Here is a 24165-nt window from a genome sequence, read left to right as displayed (position 1 = left end):
TGGTTCTGGAGGCACAACATACTGAAGAATCAGAGAGGGCAGCACAGAACAGGGAAGAAAATTGCCAGCATGTGACTTCCAGAAGAAGAAAGAGAAGAACCCAGGTACCCCCAGTGCAGATAGAGATAAGAAACCATTTTCAGGCTCTCTGCACAGGTACTATGGCAGAGAATGGTTTGGAAGAGCCATCTGAGGGAAGGGATCAGAAGGAGACTCCATCGACTGGAAGGCATGACATGTATTACCCTAGGGATGGGGGTTCCATGACCACCACTCCCAAGAAGAGGAGATGAGTGGTGGTGGTCAGGGACTCTCTCCTAAGGGGAACACAGTCATCCATCTGCCGACCATACTGGGAGACTCGAGAAGAGTGCCGCTTGCCTGGAGCTAGAATTCAGGATGTGATGAAGTGTCTGCCAAGACGGATCAAGCCCCCGGACTTCTACCCTTCCTACTTCTCCATGTGGGCACCAATGGTACTGCCAAGAATGACCTTGAGCAAGTCATTGCAGGCTACCTGGCTGTAGCACATGGAGACTCACCACCGCACCTTCTCCTGCTGGTTGCCCCTGAGAATTAGCTCTGGCCAGCTGCGGAGCACCCTCTGCTTGGGGCAGCATGCCACGGGGGGCGTGCTGCCGGTTACCGGGAGGGCAGTGCTTGCATCCGAAGAAGTGAGTATTCACCCACGAAAGCTCATGCTGCAAAACTTCTGTTAGTCTATAAGGTGCCACAGGATTCTTTGCTGCTTTCCAGTAAAGAAATGGGGATTTCACAACCCCAGCTATTGATAAGTGATTTCTTGTCAGACAGAAAGAAAAACGTAGTTTTGTAGCATTAACCATCTTAAGATCTGGTTCTTTATCTGGTGCTAGTGGGTGCCATTAGGACGGGGTGTCCTTAACAGCCTGGCATTGCATTATATTAATGTAATTTAGATAGAACGAGAGGATGTGACTTCCTGCTACTCAACTAATGGCTGCTGCTCTTTCAGTCTGGCTGCAGACAAAGGCCGTAGAGTTTTAGGCCTTACAATATGGCTACATGAAAAGGGCCTGATCCTTACATACCAGAGCAGCGTGCTCTCCCTGCCACAGTGGGAAATCCCATGCACTGCCATAGGCTGGGGACCAACTGACTAAGGAACAGTTTTGCAGAAAAGGACCTGGGGGTTACAGTGGATGAGAAGCTGGATATGAGTCAGCAGTGTGCCCTTGTTGCCAAGAAGACTAACGGCATACTGGGCTGCATTAGTAGGAGCATTGCCAGCAGCTCGAGGGACGTGATTATTCCCCTCTATTCAGCACTGATGAGGCCACATCTGGAGTATTGCACCCAGTTTTGGGCCCCCTGCGACAGAAAGGATGTGGACAAATTGGAGAGAGTCCAGTGGAGGGCAACGTAAATAATTAGGGGGATGGGACACATGATTTATGAGAAGATGCTGAGGGAAATGGGATTGTTTAGTCTGCAGAAGAGAAGAATGAGGGGGGATTTGATAGCAGCCTTCAATTACCTGAAGGGGGGTTCCAAAGAGGATGGGGCTCGGCTGTTCTTAGTGGTGGCAGATGACAGAACAAGGAGCAATGATCTCAAGTTGCATTGCAGCAGATTTACGTTGGATATTAGGAAACACTATTTTACTAGGAGGGTGCTGAAGCACTGGAATCGATTACCTAGCGAAGTGGTGGAATCTTCATCATTAGAGGTTTTTAAAGCCGGGCTTGACAAAGCCCTGGCTGGGATAATTTAGTTGGGGTTGGTCCTGCTTTGAGCAGAGGATTGGATTAGATAATCCCCTGAGGTCTCTTCCAATCCTAATCTTTTATGATTCTATGTGGAGTTCAGATGGAATCTTTTCCTGCAGTCAAGCTATTCCTAGGGTCTCTCACAGCTTTGTGGATTCTCTGATATTTAATGAAGTGCGATGGCTGAATGAAACTTTTCCCACATTTCTGAAGTTGTGACCAATGAAGATCTGAGATAAAATAATCAGGTCCCAAGAGTTTTAGTATGGATTTTTTTCATTCTCTTAACAGCACACAGTCTTTGGGTGAAGAATAGGCTAATGAAGTATCCTTCTATTTCCTAAACATCACTGGTAATTAATTATGTGGGATTAACATAAAAGAACGATCCATAAAGCAGTTTATAGACGATTTACCACAAACTTTAAAGAGATATACCATGATATTATTACATAGATGTTTTTTTGAAATGCTCAGTGGTTTAAGCATTGGCCTGCTAAACCTAGGGTTGTGAGTTCAATCCCTGAGGGGGCCATTTAGGCAACTGGGGGTATTAAAAAAACAAAACAAAAAACTGTCTGGCTATTGGTCTTGCTTTGAGCAGGGGGTTGGACTAGATACCTCCTGAGGTCCCTTCCAACCCTGATATTCTGTGATTCTAAATGTTAATATTTCCTTTTGATCTCAGAAGTAACAGACTACAGGAACTGTTTGGTTACATCGTTAATCATCTATCATCATCTTCTTCTGGGTCTTTAACAATAGAAGTGTACATTTCAAACTCTACCTCAACTAACATAAAATGGCCCTAATTGCCATTTACATCCTTCTCTAACATGCCTCTAAAGGTTGAAATTGAGTCAATTAACCTGCAACTTGCTTAACCCTTTCTGGCCCCGTGTCACTGAAGTTTAGAGCCTGTGTGGATTCTCCCATGTTTCATGAGATGTGATCTCTGTCTGAAACTTTTCCCACAGTCCAAACACTTATGGGGTCTCTCTCTCCTCTGTGGATTGCCTGACGTTTAACAAGGACTGTTCTCCATGGTAAACTTTCCCCACAGTACAAGCGCTTGTGAGGTCTCTCCCCTGTGTGACTTTTCTCATGTGAAATTTGTACTGACTTAGAACTGAAACATTTCCCACACTCAAGGCATTGATAGGGTTTCTCTCCAGTGTGCCTTCTCACATGTTTATTAAGATCTGAGCACTTACTGAAGCTTTCCCCACTGTACAAGCATTGAAGGGGTTTGTCTCCAGCAGGGTCGGCTCCAGGCACCAGCTAAGGAAGCAGGTGCTTGGGGCGGCCAATATCAAGAGACGGCACTCTGGTCGCTACTGGGGCAGCACGTCCAGGTCTTCAGCGGCAAGTCCCTCAGTCTCTGTTGGAACGAAGGGCCTGCTGCCAAATTGCCGCCGCAGAGTGGAGCGGTGCGATTGCGCTGCCGCGGCTTTTTTTTTTTTTTTTTTTTTTGCTGCTTGGGGTGGCAGAAAACGTGGAGCCGGCCCTAGTCTCCAGAATGGATTGTCTGAAGTGTCACAAGCTGTGATCTTAGAATTAATCCTTTCCCAAATTGGAGGCAGTGCCTGGGTGTCTCTTCCTTGGGATTTGTCTACTGGGCTGTGGGATCTTTGTTTCCTCCCACCCTTTCTTCCCTGAGTGGTTTCCAAGAAGACTCTCTGACATGTGCCAATTTTCCCAGGCTTCTCCCTGTTCCAAGCACTGGGGAAAATTCCCTTCAGCTCTTCCCACAAAGGTCCCCTGCGGTTCCACTTCCCCGGGAACTTCCTCATGATGATTCCCCTCCTCATTCTCACTCCCTCACTCAGCACTCGTCTGTGGCAAACTTCTCTCCGCATTGGGCTGGCTAAGGCCTGGCTTTAACCTGCCTCCCTGGTCACAGGCTACTGGCACTGGTGCAAAACCTCTGGTTGTCTCAGCTGGCTGGGCCAGATTTGTAGGGGAGAGAGAGAGAAGGCAAAAGAGAATAGAAGGGGGAGGGAGGCTGGCACAGTAGTTTAGACCAGTGGGAAGGAAACAGACACATGAGGGGAAGGCTGGCGGCAGAACCTCAAGTCTCACATGCCAGGGGGAGTTAGTTGAGGATGTCGGCTGGTTCCTCTTCTCTGCTTTGACCTGCTCAGCTTCCCTTTCAGGATCAGGATGATGAAAGCCCAACGGTGCCATGTGGGCCCCAGGAGACAGCGGGTGTGAGACATACCCCAGGGTACCATCTGGACTGTTGAACTGCTTAATTCTCCATCCCAGGGCATGTTTTACACTGCTGCCTGTGTGAATAACAAACCCCTCCATGCTCTGCTCACACACAGCCACCAGCCTTCAAAGTCACTTCTGGCTGCATTGTACTGAGTGAGACTAGCCAGACACTCAGGAACTTACCAAACGACACAGCAACATCAGCCAGTTTTCTCCTCCCAGCCTTGCGCCCTGGGAATGTGCATCTTGGACTGATCAGTCTGGTCACTGGGATGGACAAACTCAGTCATTAGTGCGTCACTCCCACAGAGGGGCCAGATTAGGCCACAGCCTTGTTCTCTCCAGTCAAATCCCCCAAACACTTCAATGAAAACACACAGGTCCAGACAAAACACTAAAACCACTTTACTAACTGGAGCAAGGGTTTTTTTCAGGGATTACAAGGGAGAAGGATGTAAAAGGTCAGAACTGGTTAAAAAAATACAATTTAAACATGCATTTTAAATCCTAAATATTACTAAACTAAGGAAAATGCAAGGCAAACAGGATTTCCCACCCCACCCGCTGTTGCAGGCAGTTCACAGTTCTGAGTACCCAGGCTGGATTTCCTTCCAGCCTTGGCCTGCCCTCCCCACTCCAAGGCCCCTGTTGCCTTTCAAGCCATCTTGTTGACTTCTGTAAAGATGGGAGAGGAGAGGTGAAAATGGAGGCAATTCTCCCCTGTGCTTTTGTACCACTCTCCTCTTTGAAGTTCACCCCCCAACCAGGGGGCAGGTGACAATCAGTCTGTGGCCTGAGCGTCCCGCCGTCCTTCAGGGCAGGGGTTCTCAACCTTTCTCTGGCTGAGGCCCCCTTCTGCATCCTATAAAAATGCCAGGGCCCAAGCGGGGGAGAGGCGGGGAGGGGTGGAGGAGCACAGGGCACCGGGCCAGGGGACACCCTTGGGCGTAGGCATAGTTTTACTTCTGGGGGGGAGGGCAGGGGGGTAAGGGTTGGCAGGTTTCAAGCCAGCTCTGCACAGCAGGGTCCAGGGAGGGTGCGGCACTTCCACCCCGACTCACTCAGGAGGCCACCCAGTCTGGGTAGTGGGGGGATGCGACCAAAAAAATGTAACTCAGTGGGGGGGGACTCAGCTTAAAAAGTTTGAAAACCACTCAAGTTATGGGCAGGGGTGTAGCTAAGGGCTGTGTACAGATAGCGGGGAAGCTCGGGGTGCAGGCAGGGGGGTAGCTAGGGGCTGTGTAGTGGCAGGGGGGCTCACAGTACAACTCACAACTTCAGGGGGCATTGAGGTTCCCAGTTTCAGCCTCCCCACTGTACCCGGCTTTGGGGAAGGAGGGCCCTGCCGGCTTCAGCTCTGTGATGCTCCCGGATGGGGCGGGGAGGCCCAGGAAAGTTCACAGACACATTTTAACCAGACAATAATTTTCAGCAGATGATGACTTTTCCTATGATACCTCACAAGACATACTTTGTAGATTTATCATTTTGTAAGTGTGGTGACCATAATAGTGCAGACCAGTGGTTCTCAAAGGTGTTTCATCACCACCCCAACTTTGTGTCTGTGGTCATTTACGCCCCCACCCTCACAAGCACATATATCGCCACCCAGCTCTAACGGCAGAGCAGTTGCTGGCGATACACCCAGCTCTGAAGCCCTCCAACAGCAGCACAGAAGTGAGGGTGACCACGTGAAAAGTGATATTCCTCAGTATCGCTGTTCACAGCAGATTTATCACCCCACTGACACCTACTTCTGTGCTGCTGCTGCTCCACCTGAGTTTGAGAGCCTGAGCATTTATCCTCACCTCCCAGATGGGCCTGTTCCTTCTTCATGAGCCCCAACCACCTGGGGCCGACAGCCAGTGCTCTTTAAAAAACAAACAACCCACACTGATCACACCTCCCTTGACACATTCCTGTGCCTCTACTGGGAGGCTCTGCCCCACAGTTTGAGAATTGCTAGTGTAGAGTCACCGTGGGGATTGGTAGCCAAGATGGTAACACCTGCTCCTTTCCATCTCCGGGATCCCCACAGAAAATGTCCGAGCAGGAGAGCGGAACAGATCCGATTAACGCTAACCTTGCAAAACACATTTCGGTGATTTCAGCTATAAACATTCCCTCCATCCTTCAGCCCTACCCCTAGTGAGTTCAATGTGACTGAGCTAGAACTGGACAGGTGGCAGGAGTGACAGGTATAATCTCTGAATTATTGATCCCTGAGTGAACAGAACACAGGAACCCTTGGGATAAATTGTTAACCTCTAACAAGATACAGCTAAACATAGACCACTACAGTTACCCCTCTTCTTCCAAATCTTTAACAATACACGTTAACATTTCAAACTCTAGCTTATCTAAGGTGGACACACTTCTGAAATCTCTCTCTAAAGGTTGACCTGAGTCAATTTCATGCAAGTTGCTTAACCCTTTCTTGCCATGTGTTGCACAAGTTTAGAACTTGTGTGGATTCTCCCATGTTTAATGAGGTCTGACCTCCGTATGAAACCTTTTCCACAGTCCAAGCACTTGTGTGGTCTCTCTCCTATATGGATTGGCTTATGATAACCAAGTGCTGATCTCCAAGTGAAACTTTTCCCTCAGTCCAAGCACTTATGGGGTCTCTCCTGTGTGGATTGCCTCATGATTAACAAGGTCTATCTTCCGCTTGAAACGTTTCCCACAGTAAAAGCACTTGTGGGGTTTCTCGCATATATGGATTGCCTGATGTTTAACAAGGGTTGACCTCTCTATGAAACTTTTCCCACAGTCCAAGCACTTGTGTCTCTCCCCTGTGTGGGTTGCCTTATGTTTCACAAGGGTTGACCTCTGTCTGAAACTTTTCCCACAATCCAAGCACTTGTGGGGTCTCTCTTCTGTGTGGGTTGCCTGATGTTGAACAAGACTTGACCTTTGTATGAAACTTTTCCCACAATCCAAGCACTTGTGGGGTCTTTCTCCTGTGTGGGTTGCCTTATGTTGAACAAGCGCCGACCTCTGCCTAAAACTTTTTCCACAATCCAAGCACTTGTGGGGTCTCTCTCCTGTGTGGATTGCCCGATGATTAACAAGCGCTGACCTCCATGTGAAACTTTTCCCACAGTCCACACACCTATGGGGTCTCTCTCCTGTGTGGATTGCCTGATGATTAACAAGCGCTGACCTCCATGTGAAACTTTTCCCACAGTCCAAACACTTATGGGGTCTCTCTCCAGTGTGGATTGCCTGATGATTAACAAGGTCTGACTTCCGCTTGAAACTTTTCCCACAGTCTAAGCACTTATGGGATCTCTCTCCTCTGTGGCTTTTCTTATGTGAATTTAGTACTGACTTTGAACTGAAACATTTCCCGCACTCAAGGCACTGAATGGGCTTCTCATCAGTGTGGCTTCTCCCGTGGTTATTAAGATCTGAGCGGTTACTGAAGCTTTCCCCACGGTCCAAGCATTGAAGTGGTTTCTCTCCAGTATGGATTGTCTGATGTGTAACAAGCTGTGATCTCACAATGAATCCTTTCCCACACTGAAGGTAGTGCCAGGGTGTCTCTTCATTGGGATTTGTCTGCTGCGCTCTGGGATCCCCCTCTCCTCCCCCACCATTAATAGATTCATCCACTCTCTTCCTTGGTTGGTTTCCCAAAAGCCTCTTTGACCTGTGCCAATTTCCCAATGCTTCTCCCTTCTCCCACCAATGGGAAAAATTCCCTTCAGTTCTTCCCACAAAGGTCCCCTGTGGCCTCACTTCTCCAGGAACTTCCTCATGATGATTCTCCTCCTCGTTTTCACTCCCTTGCTCAGCACCTGCTGGGAGAGACAAGATCCATAAACCTGGAAATCCTGGACGCCCCATCATTTCAAGCATTGGCACCTTAACAGCAGGATTGTCTGGCTATGTGGACTCTCTCCTCAGGCCCTATGCTACCAGCACCCCCAGCTATCTTTGAGACACCACTGACTTCCTGAAGAAACTACAATCCATCGGTGATCTTCCAGAAAACACCATTCTGGCCACTATGGATGTGGAAGCCCTCTACACTAACATTCCACACGAAGATGGACTACAAGCCATCAGGAACAGTATCCCCGATAATGTCACGGCTAACCTGGTGGCTGAACTTTGTGACTTTGTCCTCACCCACAACTATTTCACATTTGGGGACAATATATATCTTCAAGTCAGTGGCACTGCTATGGGTACCTGCATGGCCCCTCAGTATGCCAACATCTTTATGGCTGACTTAGAACAACGCTTCCTTAGCTCTCATTCCCTAACGCCCCTACTCTACTTGCGCTACATTGATGACATCTTCATCATCTGGACTCATGGAAAAGAAGCCCTCGAGGAATTCCACCGTGATTTTAACTATTTCCATCCCACCATCAACCTCAGCCTATACCAATCCACACAAGCGATCCATTTCCTAGACACTACTGTGCTAATAAACGATGGTCACATAAATACCACCCTATACCGGAAACCCACTGACCGCTATACTTACTTACATGCCTCCAGCTTCCATCCCGGACACACCACACGATCCATTGTCTACAGCCAAGCTCTATGATACAACCGTATTTGCTCCAATCCCTCAGACAGAGATAAACACCTACAAGATCTCTATCAAGCATTCTTAAAACTACAATACCCACCTGCTGAAGTGAAAAAACAGATTGACAGAGCCAGAAGAGTACCCAGAAGCCACCTACTACAGGACAGGCCTAAAAAAGAAAATAACAGAACGCCACTAGCCATCACCTACAGCCCCCCAACTAAAACCTCTCCAGCACATCATCAAAGATTTACAACCTATCCTTAAAGAGGATCCCTCACTCTCACAGATCTTGGGAGACAGGCCAGTCCTCGCTTATAGACAGCCTCCCAACCTGAAGCAAATACTCACCAGCAACCGCACACCATACAACATAAACACTAACCCAGGAACCTATCCTTGCAACAAAGTCCGATGCCAGCTCTGTCCACATATCCATTCAAGTGACACCATCATAGGACCTAATCACATCAGCCACGCCATCAGGGGTTCGTACACCTGCACATCTACCAACGTGCTATATGCCATCATGTGCCAGCAATGCCCCTCTGCCATGTACATTGGCCAAACCGGACAGTCTCTATGCAAAAGTATAAATGGACACAAATCTGACATCAGGAATCATAACATTCAAAAACCAGTGGGAGAACACTTCAACCTCTCTAACCACTCAGTGACAGACTTGAAGGTGGCAATTTTGCAACAAAAAAACAGACTCCAAAGAGAAACTGCTGAACTCGAATTAATATGCAAATTAGATACAATTAACACTGGCCTAAACAGAGACTGGGAATGGTTGGGTCATTACACTAATTGAATCTATTTCCCTATGTTAAGTTCTCCTCACACCTTCTATGGGCCATCTTATTATCACTTCAAAAAGTTTTTTTCCTCCTGCTGATGATAGCTCATCTCAATTGATTAGACTTTTCCTGTTGGTATGCATACTTCCACCTTTTCATGTTCTCTGTATGTATAAATATCTCCTGTCTGTGTGTTCCATTCTATGCATCCAAAGAAGTGGGCTGTAGCTCACGAAAGCTCATGCTAAAATAAATTTGTTAGTCTTTAAGGTGCCACAAGTACTCCTGTTCTTAATCCAGACAGGAGTCATTGTGCTGGGGAGAAAGAGGAATAGCACAAAGGGAAAACCCAACACAAAGACTGAGCAGTTGGACTCCGCCTCCAGATCCCTCCCAAACACTCACAGGGAAGGAAAGATGGGAAGGAAACTCCTGCAGCTAACAGGATGGCTGGAAAGTCGTGAGCGATATCTGCTGACTCCAGCCCTGCTCTGGGTGAGATGAGAAAGAACTGAGGGCGTTACTCACACCATATTTGGGGATTCTCAACTTTTTCCTTCATTCCCTAGATGGTTTCTGTGTCAGTCCTCACCTGTGCGGGCACATCTCAGAAGCTTTCTTTCCTCGCAGGCCTGGAGATCGGGCACCCACGGCTCTTCCCCTCGTTCCAGCTGGACAATCAGTTCAGGTTTGGGAATGGGAAATCCTGTGCAGAGGGTGGAATCAGACTGGATCAGGGTGCATGGAGCATTTGTCACAAAGGACATTTTGTGAGTGGAATGTTTCCCTGTGCTCTGCTGGAGGAATGTGGAATCCAAGAGGATGGGAAAACGGTCACTGAGCCCCCATGGACAGAGGAAGTTGTCTGGGGAGGTGAGTTGAATTACTACTACACTCTCACTAGGCGTTCCCAGGATCTGTGCACTCTGGGGGCCTTGCTGACTCACACACGGCTCTGGACTTAAACCCCTGCCTCTTTCTAAACCTGCAGAGCCCAGAGCCCACCCCAGGGCTGGAGCTAGTCCCAACGAGGGAGGTGAACAGGGATTTTGTGTGCAGCCGAGAAACAACACAGACAGGACAATGCTGGATTTATGCCTCTTTGAAAGTTGGAGTGGTGGGGATGGTTTAACTCAGGCCTGCACAACTCGTAAAGCAGTGAAGGCCATATTACTCCAAAGAAAACAGCTGAGGGCCAAAACCCACTGTCCCCCGCCCCGAAACACCTCCCCAGCACCGCCCAGCCCACCCCCTGAATCCTTCCCCCAGCACCGCACACCCCACAGAAATAAACCTTGGTAATATGTTATAGTGGGCCCCTAAGGTAGGATAATTAAGGTAAAAGAAAAATGTCTTTTTGCTAGAGGTAGAATAAGATCTTCCCCCCACTTTGTAATCAATTGTCCTGTTGAATGAACGAGGTGTGAAGGAGGAAGGCAGCACCTCCAGGCAGCTGCAGCCCTTGGAGAGGGGCTGGGAGCCAGAGCAAGGACAATCACACTTCTCAAGTGGGCTGACTAGAGAAGAGCAGAGGTACTGACGGCCTCGGAGGTTAGAAGCAAGCGCCTTCCTTTGGGAACACTCTCTTTGCAGCATTGGGACAGCCCCCAGCCCAGAGAAAAATGGCAAAAAAGGACCAATTTTTTATGAGAGACAAGATCGGTAGAACAAGTCAGCCACTGACTTGCCACTTGCTTCCTCACCCCCACCAAGTATAAAGCCCCCCCCGCCACTGCCCGCCTGGCTCGTCATCCCCCCACCCCCCAGGCTCGCTTACTCACCCCCCCGCAGCCCGCTCGCCTTCTCAGCCCCCTACCCACCCTGGCTTGCCTACTCACTGCCCGCTCGCCTTCTCAGTCCCCCTTCCCTGCCGCCAGCTCACCTGCCCCCCCGCAAATGCCGGCCCGCCTCCTCGGCTCGCCTACTCCCCCCCGCCCTGCTGCTGCCACCACTGCCAGCTCTCACCTGCCTGTCCGCTGCCAGCTTGCCTGCTCCCCCTGCCACCACCTCACCTGCCTGACCGCCGCCGGCCTCTTACCTTCTGCTGCCGGCTCACCCTCACTCCCCAGCCTGCCACTGGACTCTTCACCACCCAGCCCAGCCGCCGGCCGGCCAGCCAGCCAGCCAGCGGCTTGCCCCACCCCACCGCTTGCCTACCCATGGGCCCGTATGTTGTGCAATTAGGTTTTGACACCCATGTCCCACTGGAGGAGGCACGAAGATGCAAGTCTCTCTCACATGGCAGCTGTGCATTGTGGAACCCACTCACCTCTGATCTAACTGACCAGGGAAGAACCTGACCAGATTCAGATAAGCAGACCGCACGGCTTCTAGTATCCGAGGGGACGGGAATCCCTTACCCAGAGAGATCACCATCTCATAGTTCTCCTGCATGACGTCCCTGTAGAGGGCTCTCTGAGCGGGGTCCAGCAGAGCCCCCTGCCCCTGGGTGAAATACACAGCCACCTCCTCGAAGGTCACCGGCACCTGAAAGAAAAAGAGTCCCCCACTCAGCACCTGCTGCCCCAGCCACAATCCCACTAGTCATGGGGGAGAAGGGCCAGAGAAGCAGAATCCTCCCCGCACCCTGCTCAGAGCAGCCAGGAGGCTTCAGGGGGTGGGAGAAGGTGAGAGCTCCTTGTCCCCCCAGCACACAGAGCAGGGCAGGGTCTTCTCATTTCCCACTTGCCTGCTGGACACAGGCTGATACGGGAAGCAGAGCTCTGAGCAGGGGACAGGGATCTCGACAACTTCCCTTTGTATTTCACAGCAGCCTGTGCCCAGTGGGGTCAGGCACCACCAGTGGGAGTCTGATCAGTTTTCCCAGCCCTGTCTTGAAAATCCCCTACCTTAGGTGGCTCCATCGCAGCCATTTCCCTTCCCTGTCCCCTGGAAGATGGGACGATCTGGAGCAACTTGTGGACGTGATTCCTCAGCCTGTCGGGGTGAGAGGGGTGATGGGGGTGGTCCCAGAAGGGGCTTGAGTCCATGTCACACCCCGATTCCCCCCAGGCTCTCTCCCTGCAGACAGATGCTCTAGACTCTGCCACGCTGGGAAAACCCTCAGTCACTTTATCCCAACACAGACCCGGCCCCTCCCCCCAGCACTGAACCCCTGAGACACCTTTAACCCCCCCAGGGACAGAGTCACTAAGACAAATGCTAGAAAGGAGCAGAATCAATGGAGCCACTTTGGGGGATCCCCCCTGACATTGGCCCCAAGGGCAGCGTGTCCCCCCAGCAGCAAAGGGACTTGGCTAGGGCAGGACCTGGCTTCTCCTCTGTCAGCTCCTCCCCTTGTTCCCAGGGGAGTCAGTCTGTTGGGGTGGAGGTGGGGGTGCAGTGAATGGATCCAGGCAGGGCTGGGAGCTGGGAACCTCCCTCCCCACTTCAGCTCCTGCTGCCCCTTTTGGTTTCACCCCTCCCCTTCCTGTCTCCTTCCCTCCCCCTCTGCCTGGGAGAACCGGGGACTGTCCCGTTCCCGTGGGTGTTTGCTCTCCAGTGTGACCCTGGCTGTGTCACTGAGGGCAGCAGCTCTGGGACCTGCAGACGCACGGGGATCCCGCTCCCCCTCCAGTACAAACTCACCAGCAGGTCCCGGAAAGGGGCCCTTTGTGCAGCGTCACTTTCCTGCCCAGCCCCAGCGCTTTCCCCCAGGTCTCCCCATCACCTCCAGGCTGCGGCTCAGGGGCTGGTGTGGGCAGAGCCCGGGGCTGCTGCAGGGGCTGGTTCCAGGCACAGTGAAAGGCCCCACCTGGGCTGGCCCGGAGGGTGATTAATGAAGGTCTGTCCTGGTACAGCCCCAGCTGGGGAGCAGCAGTTTCAGCACCAGCCTCCTCCTCTCCCTTAGTCAGAACCGGAGCCCTCTGCTGGCAGCAGCTAATGCCTGAGCCTCCCTGTCCTGCTCCTGAAGCCCCCAGGGACAGGCAGGCAGAGGCTGATCCCACTGGCCCATCCCCCATGCCAGAGCCAGCAGTGACTCCGGTCTGACTCCGGTGTGGCTGAGATCTGGATCCTGCCTGGAAATCAGACCAGGGCCCTGTGCAGCCCCCAACAGTCAGGAGAGACAGACCCCACCAGCACAGGTGTGTCTGAAAATAACACACTGGGAGCAGGGTGGGTGGGTGGCGGGGGGGGGGGTAAGGGAAGGGGGGGGCTGGATATTTGCCTTGTAGCTTCCCCTCGTCCTCCTCTCCTGTCCCACGGGGCGGGGGAGCTGCCTCGTGTCCCTCCCCACCCCTTTTCCCCGCCCCCTTCCCTCTTTCTCTCCGTTCCCCAGCCAGTCTGGCTCTCACAGTCTCCCTACGCCACACACCCCCGAGTTTCTCTGAATTGCAGCCGTGTTCCCATCCGCCCCATAAACCTCCACGATTCCCCTACATCGCCCCACCCCCCTTCAGCCCCCCCATCCTGCCCCTCCCACATCCCTGTTCCCCCCATATATACACTATGCCCCTCTTCCCGCCCTGCCCCCACCGGGGCTGGCGGCAGCTTTTCCGGGCCCCGGTCTGGGAATCGCAGCCAGCTCCGCTGGGAGCAGCCCGGGGGTGCCGGGGGGGGCGGGTCTCTCTCACCTTCCCTCCGAGCGGGGCCCCCCGGGGCAGGGACCGGGCCGGGCTGGGGGCTCTGCCCTGGGAGAGGCTCCTGGGGGGGGAGCAGCGGGAAGGGCCCTGCTGGAGATTCCCCTCTCCCGGCTGCAGCCAGGGCTCCGGGCTCCCAGCACCAGCCGCCCCCCGGGGCTCGGGGATCTCGCCAGGAGCCTGGGAGCCAGAGTCACCGCAGCGGCTGCGAGTCACTTCCTGCTGCCCCAGAGCCGCCTCCCCCCCCCTCCCCGCTCCTGGGTCCTAGCAATAAACCCACCACGTAGCTTCTCTCTGGGTCCGGCTCCTGTTCCACTCTCAGACTTTAAGGTCAGAAGGGACCATCATGAGCATCTGTCCATGGGGTTCTTACCTCCAGTTTTTTCCTGGTCTCAGAGTGTGGCCAGCATCTCTCACTGGTGGCTGCTCTGCCACTTTTTCTTAAAATACTTCATTAACTTTAGGACAAACCAATACATACGCTCTTGGGTAAGCGGGGAAAACAGTCCTGCTTTTGTGGGGAACATTCCTGGCTTATTCACAGCCCCGGTGGACATGGGAAAGGATCTGAGTCCTCGCTCCCACTCCCTTCACCCAGAGGCCTGCCTGACCTCATGGACTCTCCTTCCACTTTGGTCCCCGTAACCCCAAGGCTGGGCCCAGGACTCCTGAGGGGCTCGAGCCCCAATCTGGTTGTGATCATTCAGGACAGGTGTCCCCATTGTGGGGTGCTTCCCTGAATGCTTCCTTGACCGTTGCACAGAGTTCAGAACAAATACAATTCATTAAACAGCAAGTAATTAAAAAAAAAGGAGAAAAGTGGGAAAGATTAAAGGAAAACACATCACCTCGCTCGGGGGAGGGGGGGACCACAACCAGCATCTCTGGAATGTCAGGGCAGTTCACAGACTGTTCCTCCCATGTCCCAGGCCTCCTGCAGGGATGCTTTGGGTCAGACACTTACTCTGCTGGTGGCCACACGCCCTCAGGCTCTAAATGGCAGGACTCTTCTTCCTAGATCAGCCTCTCCCCCACCCAGTCTGGCCTGCAAGGCCCCTTGGCTGAAGGCGTCTCCTTGCCCAGGGTCCCCTTTGTTCACTGCTCCAGTTTCCCTCTGCCACAGCACTGCTGCTGCTCTGCCTCCAGCCCAACTCTCCTCTCTCCTTGGCAGCTCCCGCTCTGCTCTGGCTCAGCCAGCTCCAGCTCACACAGATGATGGGACCCCGGGCCGCTGACTCCCTCATTGGCCTGCCAGTCCTGGCAATCAGGCTGACCTAGAGCACTGGCCCCTCCCCATTGTCAGTCTCAGGCTCTTGATTTCTCATTGGCCCTTCCCCTTTCTTTTGGTACTAGGAGATGGCCAAGCAACACCCCCTCCCTCCCTCCATTAAGCTTCGGTTAAGGGGCTCCCTCTTTAGGGGCTGAAGACCAAATGGAGGCATCTCCCATGGGTTTAAAAAGACTTTCTCTTGTGGGTGGAGACCCCCCCTCCTCACTCCTGTGCAAAGTCCAGCTCCAAGATGGAGTTCTGGAGTCACCTGGGCAAGTCACATGTCCATGCATGACTCACAGTCTTCACAGACAGAAGCCATTGTTCACATGGTATCTTGTGTGTCTCCAGGAAGACTTCTCATGTGGATTGGAGCATTCCAAGATGCATTGTTCCCCAAGTGCTTCCTGATCCGGTACTTAACCTTGTGCATTCCTTCCTAAAGAAGCTGACCAAATGCCTCACAAAGCTTACTTAGAAACCAAGCAAGTATACAGCCCATATTCTTAACCTCAAGTACAAAATGATACGTGTGTACAAATAGGATGAATAGATACAGTAGACCATAACCTTTACAGAGATATGTTACATGGCACAGGCAGCACAAACCATATTCCAGTTATGTCATATTCCCATAAAGCTTTATGGGAGGTACCATCACACCCTCCCCCTGAGCTTACTGCCAGACACACTGTCCATGGTGGAGGAGGTACCTGTAAAATTCCTGTTTGTCTTTGGTCACATTCCTTTTCAGTACCTTGAAACAATATGATGTCATTCCTAGGGGTTCTAGCTAGTTTTGGGGCTCCTGGTCCCCTGATGCCTGAAAACAGGTTGGGGTGTAGTATTGCTAACAGAATGCAGACAGCAATATATGTTAAAGTGGAGGTGTCTTGACATTTAGCCACCAATGCCATGAGGTGGTGTGCCTCAGTTTCCCCTTCTACACAGCAACATGAGCCTGTTATGATTTTGCTGCTGTGCCAAGCTTCCAGTCTGTTTACAGGTATAGGCTGAAAAGTAACATGCTTGGGGGGCTGTCTTGTCACCATCCCTAGCATGTACAACAGTTTCTGCCACAAATCAGGTATATCCCACATCTGTAAAGGGTTTACCACTAGTATGAATTCTTTTGTTTCATCTCATAGGTGAATTAGCAAAAGACACAAGGTTAACAGCAAATCTACGGTGGACAGGCTTCATTCGCTCAATTTGACGTGTTTAGCGTCTGTTGCATTTTCCCAGTTCTCTGTGCCCTCTGGTAGACACTCTGATGCAGATTCTTCTGCCTCTTTGGGGAAGGCTTTTAATTCACACATGTGTTTGGGTCTTTGGCCAGGAAAGGGTGTACTGCAAGCATGCCTGCCCTCGGCCCCTCCCTCTGGAATTTCTCTGGGCTGGACCCACCCATGCAGAGATTCCCCCCCAGATAGTTTTTATCTCTTACAAGTGTAGCAAGGACAACATCTTTCAATGGGGTGCTCTGGACCCCTTTGGACACCTCACTTTCTGTTCCCAACAGGTCATCTGGATAGATCCCCCCCCCTCCAGGAGACCTGACCCCCGGTTTCCCTTAAAACCTGATCCACAGGAGAGGGGACTGGCATTTTAATGCAGACTTTTCACCCTCCTCCTGAGAAAGTCCCTTCCTACAAAAGGTGGGCGGACTCTCTGCCCCCCCCCCCACCTTCCCTCTAGGCTTCCCTCTCTGGGTCAGACACTCTTGTGTCCCCAAAAGGGAAGGTGACCCTGGTCCAGCTGTGGGCTCACAGCAACCAGCTATGGCAGACTTCACTGGCCAGCAAAATTCGCCCCTTTTCACTCAGGTTGGGTTTGCATCCAGCTATAGAGATCTTGGGATCTGCTTCCACCGCAGTGGTCACCAGGACCCCAACTTCCACCTTTGGGACACCCGCCTCTGTGCACCCCAGGGCAGGCCCTGCCCCCTGATGACTTGCAACTTCCTGGCAGTCAACAGCTGGGGTGTCCCCCTGTAACAAGGTGGTACATCCCTCTCCCCCGCCCCCGGGGAGATGATTATGGGACAGGACAGGGCCGCCCAGAGGGGGGGGCAAGAGGGGCAATTTACTGCTGCAGAGGAATCCCAGCAGTCCATGTGACTTCACCCCAACCCTCCAGGGCTTTTACCACAAGATTCCTTCTCACTGCTAACCAACCCTGGGACAGATTCTGCCACATTAAATCAATCATTCCCCAGTAGAAACGGTGCAAAATTGTGTGCCACCATTGCGACCGTCAGTTCAGCCTGCAACTCCCGAGTTTGCATGTGTACTTTATCTAAAGGTGCAAGGACTTTGTAACCCCCTACCAGCTCTAATTCTGGCATTTGACCTGGCAACAAATCCTTCTCCTGGATCAAGTCCACTCCTCTTGACCACAGAAATCTCAGCACCCATGTCCCTTAATCCCAGAAGCACTTCGCCATTAATTTTAACAGCATGCATATGCTCATTGCTTGGTTGTGTGGAAGCAAGTTTTACAAATCCCGGGTGGAAAGAGACCACAGCAGCTTCATGTGTTACTTGTTGCCTGTTTCCACTCTGCAAGGGACACTTATTCCTCAGGTGCCCAGTGGACTTACAATGATAGCACCTCTTGGGCTCCTCTGCTTGCACAGGGAATTTGGGATAAGTACCAGGGGAATGGGGAGGTGACCGTCCAGCCTCTTTTTTCCCAGTCCCAGGGGTAAAACGGTGATTCTGCTTTCTCGCAACCTTATACCCCTCTGCCAGTGGTTTATGTTTGATTGCAGCTTGTGCTTGCTCATAAGAGTCTGCATACCCAGCCAATTCATCCACTGCATTTGCCTTTTTGTCCCACAAATACTGTTTTACATCATCACTGCACATATTCAGGAATTGTTCCTGAGTAACCAGATCACACATTCCTTCAAAGCTTGTAATGCCCTTCCCCCACACCCACATATCTACCAAATCTCTCATTTCATTGGCATAAGCCACATTACTCAATCCAAATCCCTTCTTAAGACTCCTGAATTTAACCCTGTAGGTTTCAGGTGTAACCTCAAACTGTTTCAAAACCAGTTCCTTAAATTTACCATAGTTTGAAGCATCATCAATAGGCATCTTATTGAATATGTCCAGAGCTCTGCCAGTCAATTTTGCTATCAATGTGGTCATCTTCTGATCTTCAGGGATGGCATGGAGGGTGCACCATCTCTCAAAGGTGATGAAATATTCAGCAATATCGCTAGACTCATCATACTGTGGACATAGTCGCTCCAATTTGTGGATTTTTGGGGAATTGGAGCCAGCAGGTGAAGGATTTTGTCCCTTCAACTCCATAACAGCCAGTTCATGTTTCTGGGCCTCCCTCTGGGCCTCCATAGCTCTCTGGGGGCAGCTGCCTCTGCCTCCACTCTTGCTGTGTCTGCCTCCATAGCTCTCTTGTGGGCAGCCTCTTCCCTGGCTTTTTCTGCCTCCACCGCATTAAGTTCTAATCGTCTTAGTTCTAGGCATCTCTTATGTTCGTTTTCTTTCTCTTTTGCTTCCAGTCTGGCCAGCTCTAGTTTATTGGCAGTGTCACTGGTACTCATTTTCCTGCTTTCTTGTGCTGGGCCACAAGCCCTCTGCAGTTCACTGAAACTGAAATGCACTCATCTCAGGGGATGCTTAGTTAACAGAGACTTTCACAGTTCAGTTCACTTTCACAGTTTCTGGATAATTTGCAACCTGTGCAGTTTTAGCTTCTTCTGACCTTCAATCTTATCTATTTTGCTTCCCTTTCTGTCCCAGCTTTCTTACCTGAAATAAGCAAACAGAAAATATCAAACCAGTAACCACTTTGTCTGTTCTCCAGCCACCACACTTAAACACATTTAAAATCACTACCAGTACCTCAAAGCAATCAGCTGTGCACAGATCCTGCTCGACTACACTACTGTGACGGGTTGGATCACAGAAACACCCTGGGAGCTGCCACCTGATGTGCCAAGACTACTTCTGCCCCCTGCTTTCCCTGCCAGCTCAGGACCCCAGCACCCTGTCTTGCTGAGCCATACACTCCTGTCTGCTCCAACAAAGACCCAGAGTCTGAATTACCTGCCCCAAAACTGCAGGTTTACCTGAAAGCAGCTCACAGAAGTGTGCTTGTCTTTAACACTCAGATGCCCAACTCCCAGTGGGATCTAAACCCAAATAAATCCATTTTACCCTGTATAATGGGTTCATCCTCTATAACACTGATAGAGAGAGATGCACAGTTGTTTGCTTCCCCAGGTATTAATACATATTCTGAGTTAATTAATAGGTAAAAAGTGATTTTCTAAGTGGTTCCAAGTAGTAACAGACAGAACAAAGTAAGTGACCAAGCAAAATTAAATAAAATGCGCAAATCTATGTCTAATCAAACTGAATACAGATAAGATCCTCACCAGTTCCAGAATGCTCCCTTTTACAGACTAATCTCCTTTTAGCCTGGGTCCAGCAATCACTCACACCCCTTTGTTCCAGTTTCTTCCAAGTATCCTGGGGGGTGGAGAGGCTTCCTCTATAGCCAGCTGAAGACCAAATGGAGGGGCCTCCCATGGGTTTAAATAGACTTTCTTTTGTGGGTGGAGACCCCCCTCCTCACTCCTGTGCAAAGTCCAGCTCCAAGATGGAGTTCTGGAGTCACCTGGGCAAGTCACATGTCCATGCATGACTCACAGTCTTCACAGGCAGAAGCCATTGCTCACATGGTATCTTGTTAAAGATCAGAGGGGTAGCAGTGTTAGTCTGTAAAAGCAGCAAAGAGTTCTGTGGCACCTTATTATTAGTCTATAAGGTGCCACAGAACTCTTTGGCATTTTATGGTATCTTCTATGTCTTCAGGAAGACTTCTTATGTGGACTGCAGCGTTCCAAGATGCATTGTTCCCCAAGTGCTTCCTGATCCGGTACTTAACCTTGCAAATTCCTTCCTAAAGAAGCTGACCAAATGCCTCACAAAGCTTACTTAGAAATCAAGCAAGTATACAGCCAATATTCTTAACCTCAAGTAAAAAATAATGTGTGTGTACAAATAGGATGAATAGATACAGTAGACCATAACCTTTACAGAGAGATGTTACATGGCACAGGCAGCACAAAACATATTCCAGTTATGTCATATTCCCATAAAGCCTTATGGGAGGTACCGTCATACCACTGTTTATAGCCAAGCCCTAAGATACAACCACATTTGCTCCAAACCCTGAGACAGAGACAAACACCTAGAAGATCTCTATCAAGCATTCTTAAAACTACAATACGCAGCTGGGGAAGTGAAGAAACAGATTGACAGAGCAAAACGGGTACTCAGAAATCACCTACTACAGGACAGGCCCAAAAAGGAAAAGAACAGAACACCACTGGCCATCACGTACAGCATCCAGCTAAAACCTCTCCAGCGCATCATCAACGATCTACAACCTATCCTGAAAGATGATCCCTCACTCTCACAGATCTTGGGAGAAAGGCCTGTCCTCGCTTACAGACAGCCCCCTAACCTGAAGCAAATACTCACCAGCAACTACACACCACACCACAGAAACACTAACTGAAGAACCAATCCATGCAACAAACCCCGTTCCCAACTCTGTCCACATGTCTACTCTAGTGACACCATCATAGGACCCAACCACATCAGCCTCACCATCAGGGTCACATTCACCTGCACATCTACCAATGTGATCTATACCATCATGTGCCAGCCATGTCCCTCTGCCATGTACATTGGCCAAACTGGACAGTCTCTACGTCAAAGAATAAATGGACACAAATCAACATCAAGAATGGTAACGTACAAAAGCCAGTAAGAGAACACTTCAATCTCCCTGGACATTCAATTACAGATTTAAAAGTAGCCATCCTTCAACCAAAAAGCTTCAAAAACAGACTTCAAAGAGAAACTGCCAAGCTACAATTCATTTGCAAACTTAACACCAACTATTTGGGCTTGAATAGGGACTGGGAGTGGCTGGCTCACTACAAAAACAATTTTCCTTCTCTTGGTATTGACCCCTCTTCATCAAATATTGGGACTGGACCACATCCACCTTGACTGAACTGGCCTTGTCAACACTGGCTCTCCACTTGTAAGGTAACTCCCTTCTCTTCATGGGCCAGTATATTTATGCCTGTATCTGTAATTTTCACACCATGCATCTGAAGTGGGGGGTTTTACCCATGAAAACTTATGCCCAAATACATCTGTTAGTCTTTAAGGTGCCATCGGACTCCTCGTTGTTTTTAAAAGCTGACTTCCAATGGAAACCATTCCCATTTATAGGCTCTCTCTTCTGTGTGGATTCACCAACGGTTATTAGGGTTTCTGCTATTACTGAAGCTTGTCCCACATGCCAAGCATTTATAAAGTCTTCCTCCTGTTTGGCTTGCCTGATGTGTAACAAGGCCTGATCTTGCTGTGTAACTTTTTCCATAGTCCAAGCACTTATAGGGTCTCACTCCTCTGTGGCTTATCTGATGTGTAACAAAGTTTGATCTTTGTATGAAACTTTTCCCACAGTCCAAGCACTTATGGGGCCTCTCTCCAGTGTAGATTATCTGATGCGCAATAAGGGCTGAATTCCAACTGAAACATTTCCCGCATTTGAGACACTGATAGGGTTTCTCTCCCGTGTGGCTTCTCCCATGGTTAATAAGGTCTGAGCAGTTATTGAAGCTTTCCCCATGCTCCAAGCATTGAAGGGGTTTCTCTCCAGTATGAATTGTCTGATGTGTAACAAGGTGTTGTTGGTGTCACTAGGCATAACTCTAGGTAACTTGGGGGGGGGGGGGTGGAAGACCACGAGTGTCGATGAAGCCCCCCTGCTCTAGGCCTAAGTGAACCAAGGCTCCTCCATGATGAACTTTAACCAACCTAAGTAGCTGCAAAACAGAATGCGTAACAGTCAGCTAACAGCTCAAGGCAGTCTGAAGCAGTAGTGATAAGGAAAGCCTACATGCCTCTGTGAAGGACAAGATACCAGGTCTGGGAAAATTTGCTAACAAGCTACCCTTGCAGCGGCCAAGGTTGCTTACTGTAGCTGCTACAGGGGGGAGAGAGGGAGGGAGGAAGGGGGGAAGAAAGGGGGAGGATCTAAGCTGAAGCAAATGACTTGAATATAAAAAGAGAAAGCTGCTTGTATCTGCGTGCTTGAGTTGAGATGTGCTAGTCTCCTTGCACCGCTTTGAGATCTCAAATAAACTTTGTCTGCTTCTCCACCCTGGTGTGTTCATTGGCGCGAAGCACACCAGGCAACAAACCCCGCTGTTGCCCCCTCGGGCTCTCTGTGCTGGCAACAGTGTGATATCAGAATGAATCCTTTCCCATATTCGAGGCATTGATAGGGTTTCTCTTTGGTAAAGTTTGTCTGTGGGCCTGTGGTTTCATTGGGACTCTTTTCTCCTCCCTCAAATAGAATAGATCAAACCACTTTCTTCCTTGGGTGGTTTCCCTGCAGCCTCTGTGACCTGTGCCATTTCCTCAGGCTTCTCCCTGTTCCAAGCACTGGGAAAAATTCCCCGCAGCTCTTCCCACAAAGATGCCCAGTGGTTCCGCTTCCCCAGGAACTTCCTCATGATCATTCTCCTCCTTGTTCTCATTCACTATCTCATCACCTGCTGGGAGAGAGACAATCCAGACAGGACTCATTGTGCTGGGGAGAAAGAGGAATAGCACAAAGGGAAAACCCCACACACTAAATGTGCACAGACTGAGCAACTGGAATCTGCTTCCACTTCCCACCCAAAGACTCAGAGAGAAGGAAAGATGGGAAGGAAACTCCTGCAGCTAACAGGACGGGTGGAAAGCTGTGAGCAATATCTGCTGACTAGAGCCCTGCCCTGGGTGAGATGAGGAAGAACCGAGGGTGCTTACTCACACCACATTTTTGGAATTCTCAACTTTTTCCTTCATTCACTAGATGGTTTCTATGACAGTCCTCACCTGTGTGGGTGCCTCTCGGGATCTCTCTTTCCTCGCAGGCCTGGAGATCGGGCCCCCACGGCTCTTCCCCTCGCTCCAGCCAGGCAATCAGCTCAGGTTGGCGAATGGGAAATCCTGCGCAGGTGGTGAAATTAGACCAGATCAGGATGTTTGAAGTAGTGGGAGAGTGTGTGTCACAAAGGACATTCTGTGCATTGAAAGTGTCCTCTTCTGTGCTTGAAGATTGTGGAATCCAAGAAGATGGGAACATGGTCACTGAGCCCCCTTGGGACAGGCAGATATTTGAGGAGGTGGGGAAAATTATTATACCCTCACTAGGCATTCCCAGGATCTGTGCTCTCTGGGGGCCTTGTTGCCACACACCCAGCTCTGGTGTTAAACCCAGGGGCGGCTCTAGGCATTTTGCCGCCCCAAGCACGTCAGGCAGGCAGGCTGCCTTCGGCATGCAGGACCAGCAGACCCTCCGCAGGCATGCCTGTGGGAGGTCCACCAAAGCCGCGGGACCAGCGGACCCTCCACAGGCAAGCCACCAAAGGCAGCCTGCCTGCCGCCCTCACAGCGACTGGCAGAGCGCCCCCAGTGGCTTGCTGCCCCAAGCATGCGCTTGGTGTGCTAGGGCCTGGAGCTGCCCCTGGTTAAACCCCTGCCTCTTCCTAAACCTGCAGAGCCCAGAGCCCTCCCCATGGCTGGAGCTAGTCCCAAGGAGGGAAGTGAAAAGGGATTTTTTGTGTGAATGGGAAACAATACAGATGGGAGAATACACAGCTTCTCCTCCTTGAAAAGCTGGCGGGATGGGGATGAACTAGCATGTCCATTAGCTTTTGACACCCATGTCCCACTGGAGAGGGCATGGAGCTGTGCATTACGCAAAACATTCCCCTCTGATCTAACTGACCAGAGAAGAACCTGACCAGAGTCAGACATGCAGACCCCATGGCTTCCAATAACCGAGGGGAAAGGAATCCCTTACCCAGCGAGGTCACCATCTTGTAGTTCTCCTGCATGACGTCCTTGTAGAGGGCTCTCTGAGCGGGGTCCAGCAGAGC

At 50.7% G+C, this 24165-nt stretch overlaps 1 long non-coding RNA gene and 1 pseudogene across 1 annotated transcript; both read right to left on the bottom strand.

The window, feature by feature from the left end:
- Positions 1–4396: 4396 nt before the first annotated feature.
- LOC120382881 lies at positions 4397–11733 on the bottom strand (annotated as a pseudogene).
- Positions 11734–18281: 6548 nt separating this feature from the next.
- On the bottom strand, positions 18282–24141 carry LOC120382938. The gene is made up of 3 exons (XR_005588277.1): positions 24090–24141; positions 23120–23233; positions 18282–18955 (listed from the first exon to the last, which is right to left on the bottom strand). It is a non-coding gene; the product is annotated as an uncharacterized LOC120382938 (long non-coding RNA).
- Positions 24142–24165: the final 24 nt, after the last annotated feature.

The sequence above is a fragment of the Mauremys reevesii genome, linkage group 15 (assembly GCF_016161935.1).
Source record: "Mauremys reevesii isolate NIE-2019 linkage group 15, ASM1616193v1, whole genome shotgun sequence".
Taxonomy (NCBI): domain Eukaryota; kingdom Metazoa; phylum Chordata; order Testudines; family Geoemydidae; genus Mauremys; species Mauremys reevesii.
The sequence above is the reverse complement of the archived record's forward strand: the minus strand, read 5'-3'. Positions and strand labels throughout refer to the sequence as shown.